We start from the raw sequence: 17,859 nt of genomic DNA on the forward strand, positions 1-17,859 counted from the left end.
CGTGTCTAAATTGTCTTGCTCTCAGCTTGCATTATAACTGCTGATGATAATTGCTGTAATGATAACGAGTCAGACAGAAAGGGAGAGACACAGGTTTCTATGGCTTTTTGGATTTCTGTCAGCTCACTTTAATTATTAAATATAAAGCCTGAGGTTCTGCCTAGTTATTAGATAGGGTGGGTGGCTCTAAACTTGTCAACAGTGGACATCATTTCTCAAGAGGATTTCTTCGCCAGCATGCCATTATTGCTGGACTTTACGAAAGGAGGAGGAAAATGTGAGGACCCGACTGAAAAAGAAAAACAAAGGTTATCCATTGTATCCATAGTTGTATGAGCAGGAAGTGCAGGGAGAGCTCTTGTACTTCACAGCATTCAAGACACGCTCGGTACTGGCTGTATGCGGCTTTGATTCCCTAATCTGGTATCCGCTAAAGGCCTGAATATACTACCTGGAGGACTCGTACTCAGACAGCTGTAGACACCACAGACGTCCAGTAGTTCCGTTTATCCTGCTTCCTGGAGTCCGCTTAGATGACATGCGTCTAGCGATAGACATATTCCCATGTTCTGCACATTTGATTGCTTTCATATTGTTTCGAAGAGAAGTCGGCTGCCATGGTCCTCTCCACACAGCCTATCTTCAAATTCAGCGCTGTATTTGGTTTTCCAAGGCATGCGGAGTTGGTACCTGCGTATTGTCATGGCGACCCAGACTTGTCACAGCAAATTGGAGGTATGTGAATGTCCGCACATAGCCTACACACACACACACACACACACGCACACTTTCTGATGACAACATTTATGTGGACCTTCGTGTACTCACGGAAAGTGGAATACCATCTTAAGAAAGCAAATCAGTTACAAACACGGGTAGAAGTTTGGGAGGTCCCGCCTGTCCTCGTAGAACCCATCTTAAAAACTCTGCTTTACACATTGAAGTGGGAGGGTGGATGTGTCTCCAACAAATTTTGTGTCTCTCCAACACTCACACTTTTTCAAGCCACGGCTGGCTAGCTGTGTGGAGGCGAGACTAGAGCTGGAGTTTCTAGTTCTCTCTTCAGCTCTTTTATTTATTCTTTACACTATTTCTGTCACTTTTTCTGTGAATAACTGAGTGCAACACTGTGAATGTCATCCGGCAGAGACGGTCTGAAAGTGTGCAACTGTCGCCCTCCTCTCAATTGACTGATTTTTACTCCATTCACGACCACTCTTAACACTTCGTTCAAACTAGTTATGATTGACCCTTACCTTTTAGACATGGTGCCGCCACAACTACATGACTCTGTTGTTGTTACTTCCTTAAGCCTCCGTCTAATCCCCCCGCTGCTGTTCACGCGTAACACTCACACACATACATAAACGCACACTAACACATTAATGCAGGGATTCCCACCCACTGCTGCACTGATTTGCAAGCCTGCAGACGTACTCTTTGTCATGAATGAATTCAGTCTGTGCACCTGAATCTGTATCTGGTGCATTGAGATGAGACGCATATTGGCGGAAGTTTTACTTCTTTAGTTCTTTTCCATTTTTTTGACCATTAAATATTGAAAACTGAATTTGTTTTCTTGCTCGTGTTTGTTTTGTCTAGGGGTTTGGTACAAATTTATCAGAAACGGCAACGCTAATCCATCTGGGTTCATCAGCTGCTTCAAATGTGTGACGCTTTGATGTTGACTCATATTTGTGTTTCATTTCAACTGGCCTGCTTAGAGCAGTAAACACCAGATACTGGGTCTGTTATCCGTCGCCACACTCTGTCCTTATTGTTGTTCAGCGAGTGGATGATGGCAGAAATATCTTTGTGCTTTGATGAGGATTTATCTGTTAAGAGACATTTCTTTAAGTTGTGTATAATATACTGTATATGTAACTTGTGTCTACATTTAAATATCCACCTGCACCTCAGCTCGGCAGCAGCTTCTGCTAACAGCTGGATGGATTTAACTTTCTGAAACATTGAGAGAAATGTTAAGATAAATGGATGTGAGTGGGGCTAAACGGACAGAAAGAGTAGTTTTTTATATCACGGCATCAATTAAATAAAATTCCTCTGTCAATTTAGTTTCCCTCCACAGCACACTCAAGGTCAAGGTAATGAGATTAGTCAGCCTCGAGGAGATTAAATAACGATAATTTAATTTGTTATGCGTGTGAATATTAAAAATGTTGCCGTTTGGGTTGTTGACTTTCGACTGTGCATAATTGTCTTGACCAGTAGTGACCACTGCCAGGGAGATAAGGGTTTAGTTTGTCGGGCTCATCTACATTAATGCAACCTGTAGCCTTTAAGGTATAGAATAACGACTTTGCCTGTTAAACCAGTTGTAGCAGCACGTAAATAAAGATTTTATGGACAATGTACTGAACTCTTTAGGCTGTAGGGGCATGAATGAAAACCTCCTGAATAAAAGTAATAGCAATGACCGTGTAACAGATATCAGACGGCTATGATGGTACCAATCAGAGGAATAGAACAAAGCTGATGAAATTGTTTGCGTAGGCGGCAGTGACAGAAGCGGTCTTCGCGTGACGCCTCCTCCTCCGCTTCACACCATGGCAGCACGCAGCTCGCACATCTGTACCTCCGTCTTTTCCCGCTGCTACTGCTCTTTCACCTCCTAATCACCTTTGAAGGAGGTGAGGAAGATTGACTGTACATGTGTTTATGCCACACAACATGTATGTCCCAGGATTGACGCAATCACACACACACACACACACACACACACACACACACACACACACACGCACGCACGCACGCACGCACGCGCGTCTCGTATACGACACCCTGCCAGGCTCCCCGGGGTGCACAGCTTGTGTGACATTCTGTCCTTAATGTATGGGAAATGCCACATGTGCATGCATTACACGGCTAAGCCTGTCGGCGCAAAAGCCGCCGGTAGCCTGAGGTTACAGCTGCACACGCGGACCTTTTTAACAGGCAAACTCGGCTGACAGTGAGGAGCGGTGCCGAAGGCGAGTCTGCAGCCCGGCGAACGTTTGAGCAGCAGCTGGAGTCAAATATCCATTTCTGAAGTTGTGAGGCTGTTACATGCATTACAAGAGGGTGCGTCAACAACCCAACAACACGCCACGGGGGCTGGGTCATCGCTCGTGTAAAACGGCGCTGGACTGACAGAGGAGTTTCGTGTGTGCACGATTGAGTCTCATCTTCTCAAGCGAATACACCTGTTTTGTGCAGGTTTATCATAACACCTGACTGCTGTGCTCTCATTAGAGGCAACTCACTGGAGGATTCCTCTCCCGCTCGCCAGCCTTCTTTTCAACTCTCTCTCATCGTTGTCGATGTTTTTATTCAAAGCATCTCTGAGGAATTCTCTCTTCATCATCTCCACCATCAGCCTCGGTCTCCTTACGCCTCTCACACATTTCTCCCAATACCACCTGCCAGCAGAGCATCGTAAACATGTACGCACCTACCCACCCACACACCTACCTACCCACCCACGCACCCACCCACACACCCAAACACGCACATGCATTCATGCACACACACATGCCGGCGAAGCTGTGAAAGGTCGGCCGAATGCCAGTTTCGATACGATGGCTTTTTGGTCCCTCTCATGGTTCCCCCTGCTGCTGTGCTCATCAATTATAAACACCCTGCACATTGTGTGTGTGTGTGTGTGTGTGTACACGTGCAGATGCACTTGTGTGGGCATGCAGTTGTGCCAGAAACAACACAACACTTGGTGTGAAGGCTTCTGGCCAAATGGGTGGGAGACACCGAAAGACAGTGGCAGCATGGGTTTTAGGCGTTCTCATTAATATGCTCAGTGGTGTTTATATTGTGTGTGTGCTCTGTATGTAATTACCTTTCAAATGACCCACCTGCCTTTCCCTCATGAAACTGTCTCCATAGTTTGCCCTGTGAAAAGAGAAGGACACAGAAGATAGGGGATTGGCTCGCACATTCACATTCATATGGAGAACACGCATGCACGCACACACACACACACACACACACACACACACGATGGTTAGCTAGGAAGAGTGGGAAGAGTTTATGTGAAAGGAATTCAAAGAAAGCCTTGGAGAGTTTTCGGCAGCAGCAGAAGCATCATTTTCTTTTTTTTTGTCCTTCCCTGGCCGTCCCCTTGTCCGGGGATTCTCTCTTCTTTTTCTGCCTTTTATTGGCAGAGCTTAGTCTTCTGAGATTAATCTGTTGTATCTGAACCAGCTGAGCTCAGGCTCTGTGCGTTCCTGCAAGGGCCTTCAATGTCCGTAATGGGGACACTGTGGGGAAAAAAAGAAGCAAAAACCCACAAATGAAAATATCCCGCCAAGTTTTTAATCCTCAGTATCGTCCACACCTGAACACCAAACCGTTCATTTACCTCACTGGCTGCTTTTTCAGATGCTTTGTGTTTATGTGGAGAAGAGTCTAACCACAGTCATCACTTGTTAAAGGCAGTAGAAGGGCACTAATTTCAATGCAATGACTAGCAGAACTGACAGAATGACAAATGACATTAAGATGTCTTGGTGGGCTCTGTTGGCATCCTTCATTTGACAGCTGAACCTGCCCTGCTGCCCCACTGAGGTAGAAACTGGCAGGGGAATAACATGCAGAGGGGGTGAGATGCAAGAGTGGCAACAGACACGCCCTGCAGGTCAGAACATCTTCCCTTCATCTGCAGCTTTTTATTTTCACAGTAGATGTAAACGCCTCATATGGAACTTGTAATCCTGAACATTAAATCTCCACCTCTGTTGGGAAAAATCAACAAAAACCAACGACGTGGTCACAATTTAACACCTCAGAGTCACAGTGTGCTGCTCATTCTGTTGTTTGAGTAATAGTTGAGCTGAGGGCTACACTGCTCTCAAGTGGTTTATTTCAGATATTTCGAACAGACTTTCTAAGTCTAAATCTGTAAGAATAAAAGTGACTGTGCTTTTGCTGACAGACCTTCGTAAAACTCCGACAGCGTTCCTGACGACACGACCACCTCGAATATATATATATTTTTAAGCTACACTTGTGTAGCAGACACTTTCTCTTTGTGGTAACTTCTAATTTCTTTACATGCAATTTCTTTTACCTTTAATCTGCAATAACTATGTTTTTAGCCTCTTTGTGTTAGCAGAAACAAGCTGTAACTACAACACAGAGATATTATCACTTTTTAAGTTGTTATCAAACAGTTGCTCATTTACACAACCAGCAGATGCAGTATGGCCACCTGCTGAATGCAGCAGCAATGGTCACTCTTTTGATTGCTCTATATTGGTCACCACCAATTTCTGAGCAAAGATGTGTCTGGCTGCTAAATGCTCAATTTTGTTCATCAGGTACTTGGTAACTTCTTGTTCATCTGCACTCAGAGAAAAGCAGGGAAGTTGTGGACAGGAAAACACAAAGCAGCAGTCTCTCATGACAGCAGAACAACATAACGGCTTACAAGAGAAATACGCTGATTTAAGTTTGCACTTCTATAATTGTTGGACTCCACCTCTAGTTTGTTTTTCCATTTTCAAACTTCAAAATTAGCATTAAAGCAGAAAAAAGATTCTTACAACTATTTTTTTTTATTTTTATTTAAAAAAAAATTTTTTTTTACAGTGTTCCCCAAGACATTTAAACCTATTGGAGTTTCCCTTTAGTATCTTTACAAAAAGGTTTGGAAAAACTTAAACTGCGAGAGAGAACACATCCTCTCTAGATGTTAACTGACCACCATGAGCTCTCTCTTTTGCACCATCTGATAGGAATTTAACAACAAAACCATATGCAATACTGTTAAATTGTGAGTGCTTCTATTTCAGATAAAAATAAAAATTAAATTCCTAGGATGTTTTTCTCTTCAGAAGGCAAGACTTTATGCCTGATCATTGAGTTTCAGAATTTAATGAGTTGATATTTGCCACAGAGAATTTTCTTTTTAAATTGAAATACCGAACATTTCCCTTCCTTAAATGTGAATGTTTTGACAGAATAAATATTTTTATAAGGAACATTTTGGTCTGAATTTCCTCTGCGCATAAACAGTTATTGACAAACATACTGTATGTTCTTCTTTTAATCTCCCTATCTGTTCTATAAAATAAATATAAAATATCTGTCAAATATATATCTTCAAAAACATGTATTCGTTTTCTCCCTCCTCCTCGTCTTACCTTATTTTTTGTATTATCCTTTCCTCCTCCACATTTGGCATCTTGAGATATTTCCCCCCACTCTGCTTCATGTCCTGCAGCTAACCAACCCCGACACGTGGAGCCAAAACGAGCTGTAGACAGAAGCCTTATGGGATTACAGACTGACCTGAAATACAGCAAACGGCACATTATTCCTTTTTAGCTGGTTTCATGGTCCTATCAATTCCCAGTCAACATCAGCTACATAATGACAGTGATCAAACACTATTTCAAACTGTCACAGTGCGGTATTGTGCTCTCAGCTTGTAGACAGGGAGAACTATTTATTTAGCCGGCTGCAGGAAGACTGCCCTCTTCATGACAGGGTTTTATTAGTCTGACTTGTTCCGTTGTTTCTCAGTACCGCCGGTGGCGGCTGTTCTAATTATGCTGTGTCACTTTCTCCTCGGTTCTCTCTGTGCTGCCTCCCCATCTAGCCATCATTTATTGTTATGTGACCTCTCTGTTACTGAAGGCGTTCTCATTTTTTACTTTTTTTTCAGCCCTACATGATTATAGAGATGTTTTTATTTTCCAATATCAGTTGTTAGTGCAATCCACTGTATTAAAAAAAAAAAAATTCATTATCCCACCATTGTTGTGACTGCTTTGAGTGGTTTGGTCAGGTATGGTTTCTACTGAGCATTAAAAGGTAACAGCCAGTGCTCATGATGATTGGCTCTCGCTCTGTGTTTATTAGTTTCGCTTGTTAGCATTTGGTGTTTTTTGTTGAACTCGGACACTGACCAGCATTAGCATTTGTTTGGAGCTATTGTTCTGGTCACCTTGTAAATCTTTACTTCCTATTACCCTTTATTTTCAGTTTCCGAGGAAAACATCCACTGCATTCACTCGCTAGTTGCTCAGTTTGTGCTCTCTGCCATATGGAGCAGATAGTGTGAATTTTTTGAGCTTTTTCAAAGAAAGCAGATGCCAACTGCAGATAGGAATTACACTATGAGAGCAATGGGAGTAAATCAAAACAGCTGAGTTGTGGACTAGAAAATCAAAATGAGTTGAAAGACACTGTCTCTCTATAGAGCTGAGGGGAACTTTTAGAGTTGATATGTGTAGGTTTGTCAGAGCAACCCCTTTCACATCACGTCGTCTTTCAATCTAGTGTTAATATTAAGTATCCAGATTATAGCTGCTTTAAAATGGGGAACAGTTGCTAAATTTGTCCTGTTCAGACCTTGAACTGCAAGCCATCTGAGCAATCCAGCAATCTAAAAATGTGAGTTTGAGTGCATTTAGACACCTCATGACGACTTTTACTCACTTGTGTTTTTGTTTGTCTGTGATACGAGTTATTCTAGGGTTGCAGTAACATCAGCTGGAAAATGTTTGCATGGGTTGTGCTGGGTACCAAATGGTTTTATGGCACCGATCGGGTTGCTTCGATATCAAAAAATGCCTCGTTGTTTGGTACCAAATGTCAATACCTAGGCTGCATCCATGATAATACATTTGTGTTAAAACTTAAAACTTTTGCTCCATTTACACAGAAATGAATCTCATCAGTGTCAATGAGCCACAGTGTTTCCCGTTCATAAACTCCACTTGTGGGCCCGACCAGGTAGATAAAATCATTCGGTGAGGTAAATCTCATCTGAGATGATCGAACAAGAACAAAAATGTAAATGTACCAAAACTCACTGACAATTGAATCTCCCAAACCACATCCAGAGGTGGTCAGGTCATGTGCCCACATTGTTGATGTGAAAAAGACACTAGGAAGTGCATTTATATGCAACTATATTGAAAGGGGTTTATAGCACTACTTGTTATGTGCAGTCACATGGTTCTTGCAACCTTGTTGCTATGGCACCCGGGCTGTGCATAAGGGGAAAAGAATTTGGTCATCTTATTTTATTGGTTATGAATTAAAATATCATCACACAGAAACATTATGGAACTGATGTTTATTTTTTTATTGAGTCTCTACATTGCTGTCTGTGAACGCAGTCGGTCTCAAGTTTAATCTGGAGATGTTTGGATGTACAAACAGCACACAGCCAAGTTCAAACAGCATCAGAGAGAGACACATTCAGGCTGCATCCAAAGAGCCGTTCTACCTAAAGCTCAGGGCTACTGATACATGGTTGTTATTAAACTTCAGGTCACTTAACACAGATAGGACATCAATCTGGCGTGTGCTGGCAAGCGGCCTGATAAATCGTGTTAGCCATTCTGCTCTGCCTCCACAACCTGGAGGACAAAAAGCCTGTCTGGGTAGAAACAAATGGAAAGTGACATCACTATGATACTGATGCCCCCTGGCTTCCGACTGCGGTATTTGGATTTAAAGCAGAGGCAGAGGTCCTACATGGATGTTCTGGATGAATAGGAGAGAGGATTGAACACCACGGAGGGGGCATGGGATGATGTAACCTGTGGGTATGTGGGTGTGCCGACACTTATGTACGTCTCGTGCACTTAATATCAAGTTGTGCATCTGTGTGGGTGGGTGGGTGGGTGGGTGCTCATCCATCTAGATAACAGCCCCTCTCCTTTTGTGATCACATGATACCTAAAAAAGGATAAATAGACCTGACTCATGGATGGAAAATGTTTAGCTCAGGAGAACTCACTCACTCATACAGTGGAAATATAACAGAAAAGATCTGTCCAACACCTGTGGCTTTAGCTAAATATGATTCATGTTCATCTCCTATGTGTCTACAGGTGCATGGCTGCTGAAATGAGTTACGAGAGGAAAATGTAGGAGCCACTGATTGGGATTATCGAAAGAATGTCTGCCTCGTCATAGCGGATATGAGGTGCATGGGCAGACAGCTAAACTGATTAAGCTGATTTAGAAGAATGATGCTCCTGGAGACGGTCACATGGATGCGATTGTTTGGCTCTCGCACATACACACCACATACAGCCAGCCCTAAGTTATTACCCAAGGAGACTGGAGACACAGTGAGTCACGCCATCCTGATTTGATAAGAATTGAGCAGCATGACGGGGCTCATACTGGGCAGTTAGAATGGGACCATATGGAGGCGCAGGGTCAGCTCCTATCTGCCAGCTGAGGCTGTTTATGAAGCACTCGCTGCGATGGCACCTGATCCTCTTGCCCATCCAATTATGCAGAAGGAAACATTATACGTATCTGTATGCTTCCAGCAATCTAAAAATGTGAGTTTGAGTGCATTTAGACACCTCATGACGACTTTTACTCACTTGTGTTTTTGTTTGTCTGTGATACGAGTTATTCTAGGGTTGTAGTAACATCAGCTGGAAAATGTTTGCACGGGTTATACTGGGTACCAAATGGTTTTATGGCACCGATCGGGTTGCTTCGATATCAAAAAATGCCTCGTTGTTTGGTACCAAATGTCAATACCTAGGCTGCATCCATGATAATACATTTGTGTTAAAACTTAAAACTTTTGCTCCATTTACACAGAAATGAATCTCATCAGTGTCAATGAGCCACAGTGTTTCCCGTTCATAAACTCCACTTGTGGGCCCGACCAGGTAGATAAAATCATTCGGTTTTAACTGAGGTAAATCTTACATGAGAACACATTATTTCACTCTTTTCAAACAATTGTTTTGGCCACTGTCTGAGTTGTGTGCGATTTAGTAACTTTAGGCTTCTCTGTGCGCAGCCGGCTTTCTAGCATCTACCAATTGGCATGTGAGGTGTTTTGGGAAACTCAGTTCAGTTAATTGTAGCATGTAGCGATATCTTTAGTGAGGCTTTTAGGGAGCATCTGTAAATTGTAGCGTCTATTTACAGCTTATACCACATTTTGAAACTTAATATCTAATTAATAATGGGATTATTTTCAGATTGACCAGAAAACTAATAAGAAGGATGGACTTTGGTGAATGACACCATAATGGCTCATGAATTTTTTTTTATTGACTTTGTATTTCATGAGAAAAGTTGAATTGGAGTCTATGGAGCCAGAGTCTTTTTGTAACCAACCCCTAGTGGCCCGTAGTGGTAATGCAGTTTAAGGCACTTAAACATTGGCCTCTTTTTTTCAGACCTGGAAGCTACGTCCAATTTTATATGCAGTCTATGGTTTTAAGTGAGGTAAATCTTACATTAGAACACCTTATTTTACTTTTTTTTTTCAACTTTTTTTTCAACTTTTTTTTTTTATCGCGGTTGTGTGCGACGCAGACTTCTCTGCACGCAGACGGCTTGCTGGCATATACCAGAAGCATGTGAGCTGTTTACAGAACAAAATTGTAGCATGTGGCGATAGGCTTTTAGGAGACATCTGGTTGCATCAACGTATAACTTGCATGTGAGATGTTTAGGGTAATCTGTTAATTGCTGTGCTGGTAAATAGTGCAGGTTATAATATTCCTCTCTGTCATTTTCTTTGTTAAAATGGATTTTGAAAAATTGGCTCGGTAAAAGATATTCAAGGCATCAGTAGCGGTATTAAAAAACAATACCCAGACTCAACATCTGAAACACACATGCCGTGTCCTGATTCTGGAAACATGCATATTTATCCACCTACATACTCATACATTCAGACATGCTCTTAGACTGTATTTTAATTTTTTTTAAATTTTTTTTTTCATTTAACATTCATTTTTTGTTTTGCTTATTTGAGTTGTTGCATTGTTTTTCGTTTGAAGAAAAGACTCGACAGTCGTGTAGCTGCTTCCATTTCTCCTCATAAAATCCACTGATGCACAACTCTCTGCTAGAATTCATACTGATGCCTTTTCAAATGTCATTTACAATTCTATTCTAAGTTTCACCAACAAATTTACATCTGCGTCCGCTTAACTTCAGGCAGTTTGAAGGTGAACCACTGCATTTCTCTGTTGCCCTCTCTCTTTGCGCCTTTTCCCCTTTACATTGTCTCTTAGCTGGATGCTGCAGGACTTCCTGGAGGTATGCTCCGGGAGGTGTGGCTGGTGATGAAAGGTGTCCTGAGATGACACATGTCAAATTAGATGCACGTGTTAGATAGACATACACCTGAGAAAGCCCACTGATACTTGGGGTGTACTTACAAGGGAGCCATCCGAGCTGCTCTAATGCTACGTAGCACATAAACATGGCTGTACATGAGCATGATACGATAATTATGACCGAAACCTTATGGCAGGGACAAGGCTGAGAGTCTGTAATAAGAGGGTAATGATAAAAGTGAACCTTTCAAAGTACTGCAGTTCTATATAGCTTCATTTACCCATTGCAAATTTCCTCAACAGGCATAAGAAGGAAAAACTGTATGCAAAAAGTAAACAAACCAGAACAATAGATTAAATTGACAATAGATTAAAACCCGGGTGAGCCATCTCCCATGTGCTCTCTCCGTCTGTTTCTCTCTCTGTCTCTTGCTGTCACCCATCTATCTGCCATCACTGTGGTTCAGTGAAGTGCAAAGCTTCATCAGAGCAGCAGGGCTAGAGGGAGACGAAGGGTGGCAGAATGGGAAGGCCAGAGTGGCAGAGGGAGATAATGCAGAGAAAGAAGATGGAAAAGGCTAAACTTTGGGTGAGTGATGAGATGAGATCAGCGAAGTTGGAGATCAAAGGACAGCCCACTAGAGAGATGGCACCGGCAAGATGGGTGATGAAAAGGAGACGGGAAAAAGCAGAGTTGAGAGTCTGGTGCCACACAGTTATATTTGAGATTCTGTCATTTTCTATTTGTTTAGTCAATTTTAAAAACATTTTTTTTAATTAGCTTTTACATTGTTCAAGCAGAATGGCACCAGCTTGCTCATACATTTGATATACAGGTAATTGCAGGAAGAAAATAAAAGGAAACCAATTAAAAAGACCCAATACAATTTTAAGGCCTCCCCGCCCCACACGCACCATCTTCGATCCCCTCACTTTTAATGCAGCATTAACCTCGGGTCTAAATTCTAATTGTTCAAAGTGAATCGCTTCAACTCTTATGACATTCACAGCCGCCTCAACTGTGCTTGAATACAAAAATATTAGCTTTCTAACAGGCTAAACTAAGATGGTGAAAATGGTATAAACATCACACCAGCATGCAACATCAGCGAGTTAACATTTTCATTATAGGTAGATCCTTAGTCCTCAGTAATAGATATGACATGAAAGGCCACTTACTGCTCAGTTGCTATCTGAACTCTAAATGTCAACCATTTCTACCAAGTCATTTGGTAGGCTTATGTGGCAGTGTATGACTTGAGATTAGGTACATTTAAATGGGCATACTGTAGGCTACATATGTATATTTTTGTATATACTGTATTTATGACATATTTGACAGTATATGACTGATAACAACCTCTCACATGGAAATCCTCAGTGTCTTCACTACTTTGGTTTCCTGAGATGGTGAGGATGTTTCGCTCCATATATACCTATTTATCAAGAGACGCCCACTGTACACTACAAAGGGCACTTACTGGAAAGGCAATTGTGGAGAACACGAAGGCTTTTACTGCACTGGGTTTAAGCTGAAGCATCACCGTGTTCTATTAACCGTGATAGACGGAAACAAAGTAGATGCTAATTTATATGGAAATATCACAGATTAGTACTGTAAGGAGGCCCGAAAGAGACATCATAAAGTGGTTTCCTTCTTATCAGCATGTTATTTGATGTGGTACTTTATTTGTGTTTAAAAGGTCTGGAGTATCCTTAACGGCTGTCGAGTACTAGATAGAGCAGGAGGTGGACAGATAATGGGCGAGAGGACGGGTGGAGAGGGGAGCAGAGAGGAGGACAGTGGAACTACTAAGCTGCGCCTTTTGATTCTCTCTGTCCTCTCCAAAGCAGGAGTCGGACTAATTACAACCTGCTCTTCAAGCGAGCAGAACAGCTCCCTTCACGCACATCACCCTCTACTGGTGGGTGCAGTTCAGTTAAGTACACAACAGTACATTTAGTGCAGGTAAGAGCAGGGCTGTACAATTGCTTTTATGAGGTAGCACTGGAGCTGAGGAACAAAACACGCACAACTTTTAGCAATACAGAGTACAAGTCATACCTCCACCCTCCGTAAGGGCTAAAGTTGATCATTTTCAAGACATAAAATGCAAAGTAACAGTAAGAAATAGTTTCAATTGCCATGTTTGAATCATTGCACTTTAATTTGAATTGTAAACATGGATTTCCAAATTTTAAACTTTATTCGTGCTAACATGCCCCAAGTGGCAATGATAGCATGCAGATGTTAAGCATATCATGTTTACTATCTCATTTTGCATGCTAACATTTGCTTATTATCACTGAACACTCAGGCCCTGTTTACACCTGGTATTAACATGCATCTTTATTGTTGTGATTACAAGCTCTAAGTTCACACTCACTGTTAGAATGTGTCTCTGTGTGTGACCACTTGTGATCAGATCTCACTTCTCTGCTCTGTATGTAAAAAAAAAACAAAAAACATGAATATTATTTCTGATTGAAAAGACTGAATGTGTTGCTGTTTTTAACCAGAAGGAGGCAGCAAGGATCATCCTGCTCCTGCTGGAAATTAAAAGAAAAAGAGGAATTCATCTTGGTGTTTTGCACTTTGTTATGACGCTGTTGGAGCGAGAGTGTTTGCGCACTTCTGCCTAAACTGAGGATGTCAGTTGAGTAGGAAGTCTTTCAATGTGGTCCTGGTACATTAGCATACACACTGCTCAAAGAATGTGGCCATACGGCCCAGACCACCTTCGAATGGGGTCTGAGTGATCGGATCTCAATGTATTCACACCTTTTAATTAGAGCTGTGTACTTGTGATCGGATCACCCAAGACATGTTTAATGGAAAGTGTAAAAAAGGGCCTCAGCTTCCTTCATTGTCAAATTCAATTAAATTAAGATTTTTACCAACATTTTCCAAAACCAAAAGTATCAGTGTAGTGTTACAAAAGGAAAAGGCATCATATTGTCAGGGTACACTGTTTTGGGAACATGAGTGTTCAAAATTTCATGGCAGCCCATCTAATAGTTGTTGAGTTCTTTTAGGCGGGATCAAAGTAATGGTTTAGAGCTATGGAGTTAGAGGCTGGAAGTTATTTTCAATCTTGATCAACAGCCAGTGTTTTAAGGAAGCTGTCAGCAATCTGGGTTCTCTTTGCACATTTAAAAAAAAAAAAAAATTCTCTAAATGCACTTTAGTATTTTTGTAAAGCAAAAACAGGCTTGATCTGTCTGTCCCTCATTTTCTTTGCTTCAGAAGAGCTCTGCATGTCAAGTAAAAAAAATAGTTGCTTGTTGACCACAGTCTTTCACTTCCAGTTATTTTAATCCTGCTCCTTATCCCACCAGCAGATCACTCTGGAAAGGTGGAAATTAGGCAAACTAAGAGGGAGGGGGTGGTGAAATGTGGCTATTTCAGTCTTCCAGTGTTAGAAAAATAGAAGCCCTTCTGATACAGTATTCAGCAGAGGATTCATCTCTCATATGACACAAGTAGGTTTCATAGCTAGAGATTACTTGTATATTTTATATATACATACACACACACACACACACACACACAAATACATATGTCTATAGTTCCGCATATAGAGTATTTCATTGGCTGCTTACAGGATGAGTTTAACATGTGTGCTGCTTTGTCACAGGACTGTTTAGTTGAATTGGTCTCTCTCTACTAGATTTATTTGTGTTTGTATTCATGCTATACGCTGCAATGTTTTCTATACGAGTCATTCAAATTGTTGTCTCTAAACTCTTTACGTATTAACGATCAACAAATGTTCTTTAATTGTACAGGAGCATTGAGAACTGATGGATTAGTATTTCTTTTATTTTGGTACCCTTTGTGATTGCCACACTTTTATCTACACCATAACAATTTATTCACGTGTTAAAATGTAATGTTTATACAACCTCCAACCCCTCCATTATTATTCAAATTCTTTTTTTTTTTTGGTCTTGGCTGCATAAGTGCTTCCGCCATTTGCTGCTTCTGCATGGCCACAAATTCCCCACAGAGGCCATTCAAGTTTCATTTGACCTTATCTCATGAGTGAAGTAAACAGATTCATTAAGCAGGTTATGATCATAGTTACGCAGTGCTACACTGAAGGTGATGCACTGCAGGAGCACATCAGACGCAGCATGGGGAAATCAACTCTCCCTCCAGGGAGAGGCTGCTGACTGTTGCATGACTGTGGCCACAGGTGCAAAACAAGCTAATATTCACAAGGCCCCATTTTTTCAGTTGCTACACTTAAACACACACACACACACACACACACGACCACACATTTTTTTTTTTTAATCAAGAACTGTCTTGTATTTGTCCTTGAGCAAATGGAAGCAATTTCAAGATTGGTAATCGAATTTACATTAATTACATAGAATTTATTTATGTACTTTTTTTTAGTAACTTCTGGTATTAAGAATTACAATATGCATGATCAAAGCTGGTAATTGTAAAGACATGAAGCAGCCATCTGTTTTTAGTCTGTCTCAGCTGTGTGCTGCTCCCTCATGGTGGAGTCTCCTGGCTAAAATTAGCAACTGTTGAGCTACACGCTCACAACACTTTGTTCTGACAGTAATGTTAAGAATCAATAGTAACTGCCTGTTCAGCAGCAGTGGTCTCATTGTGATCACATCGGCCCTGGGCTGAGGTTTCTCTCCCCATCAACAGCACCACCTATTTTTACACAGATTGGATTATCCCCGACTTCTCTGTTTTAAAGGCAAACACACAAAATAGCCCGTCCGCATGCAGAATCAATTCGGCTCAATAAAACCTGTGAGAAGCTCCGGTGCTGTCGGCAACAGCAAAACACAGAGCGAACCCTGTGGACTGAGATGAACTTTCCAAAGATCAACTTGTCACAGTGACTCAGGAAACATCCCTGAGGTGAGCTGTGGGTGACAGCTGCTGTCGCTCCACTGGCACAGGTAAATGCCAGAAGCCCCACTTGGATGCACTGGCTTGCTGACACACACACACACACACACACACACACACACACACACACACACACACACACTGCTGTGTCTTATAAGAACCTCAGAGGAACACAATAATGCTAACCATCAGTTACTGTCACCACAAACAATAGAGACCAATAACAGAATAAAGAACTGCATGCATCTTGTTACAGTTACATTAGTCTCATATACACACTAACATAAAAATATAAAAACACATAAACACACGCAAACATGGCTACAAGGACAGAGAGTCACCCTGAGCTTGAGATGCAGTCTTTCACTGTATTTGTTCAGAATAAACGAAACAAAATTCGAAGCTTCATCTGGCTTGTGCTCGAGGTTCTCCCTGAAAAATAGATACAACTGCATAACAATTGTGAGACAGCAGCATAGTACAGCATTATTATTGCATAAAAGACAAAAAATGATTTAATTGCAATAAAAATGATGATTGAGGATCTAAATATTCAAAAAATGTGGATCTCTGCGAAATCAGCCCCTTCGTTTAAAACAAATGTGTTGTGTAGTTTATCCGTATCCCTTATTAGAAAGCTCTGTTCATCTGTGTGCATGTTTAAACGCCTCATAATATGAATCCATCTTATGTGGTGGCTGAATTTACTGTACAGTACATGTCAGTGTTTTGTGTACCAGAGTTGCTTTGTGCAGTTCCCATTGTTTTTTTCTTTTTTATATCGACACACATGATGTAACAAGAAAAAGCACAAATGATGTAACACAAAGAAATGCATGCACATATACTGTACGTCCACTTGCAAAAACAGCTCCTGATCTCTTTTAAGAGGTAAAGATGTGAAGCAGAATGGCGCGACTTTGTAGAGTCAGTGCTGATTATGTGCGTAATAAGGATTTCATGCATCGATCTTCATGCTCTTATTGGTTTGCAATTGTCATACTCAATAGTCATAACTTGATGAATGGGTTTTAATAGGCTGGAAACCCATATATAATTGAATTACACTTTAATCCTTGTTCAGCCTCTTCTGCTTTAGTTTCCTTAGATTTCTCTGAGCAGGTTTTGAAACACAGGAAATTGGGGAAAAAATGACAACATCCTACTGTATTTTAAGAAAAGACTCATCAACCAGATTTTCTGCTTGAGAGCTGCGGTACTGAGGAGGACCACCAGGTGTCTGTAGAGTAATATGGATGTGTCCTCAAATGTAGAGGGCAGACTTAAATGATTTCTCTTGGCTCATTCCTTGCTCTTCATACTCTGAATAACAGGCAGCAGCCCTACGGCTGTGGCTAATGTTACCATTGCTGTGTCGTCCTAACTGCATTTGTTACACATTCTCTCACACACACACGCACACACACGCACACACACACACACACACACACCTCCATGCTAAAAGCAGCACCAGCAGGCTCCAACACAGCAGCATTAGTCACACTGTCACCATGCAGCGGGCAGCCAGAGGAAGCAAAGTAGCAATCAGAGAGAACATGTGTGAACATTAGATCGCAAATATATGGACAAATACATCAACGTCAGGCTGCGTTCACATTCACACTGGCACAAACTGGCCTGTGTCGGCTACTGTAAAGGCTACAGCACAGTTTATCAATCACATATTGTGATTTGAGCCTCATGATCATAGTTTCCCAGAGGCTGTTAAGGTTTTTTATTTTATGAGAAAAACTTAGCTTATAGACATGCTCTCACTTGTTGCTGCATGGCAACCACCTAAGCATGTATGCAAATAAATAGATTAGCTGTGTTGCAAATGCTGTGTATGTGTGTTTTTAAATCACTTTTCAATAATTTATCATTTCTGTCACGTTTCTG

General features: G+C 41.4%; 1 protein-coding gene across 2 annotated transcripts in view; it reads left to right on the forward strand.

Moving 5' to 3' along the window:
• The window catches only part of yjefn3 (YjeF N-terminal domain containing 3), a 42,112-nt gene that overhangs the window by 11,133 nt on the left and 13,120 nt on the right, over positions 1-17,859 (forward strand). The gene's annotated exons all lie outside the window — the stretch shown is intronic.

This window comes from Embiotoca jacksoni, unplaced genomic scaffold (assembly GCF_022577435.1).
Source record: "Embiotoca jacksoni isolate LCO1_2020_lvr unplaced genomic scaffold, fEmbJac1.0.p SCAF_16, whole genome shotgun sequence".
Classification (NCBI taxonomy): domain Eukaryota; kingdom Metazoa; phylum Chordata; class Actinopteri; family Embiotocidae; genus Embiotoca; species Embiotoca jacksoni.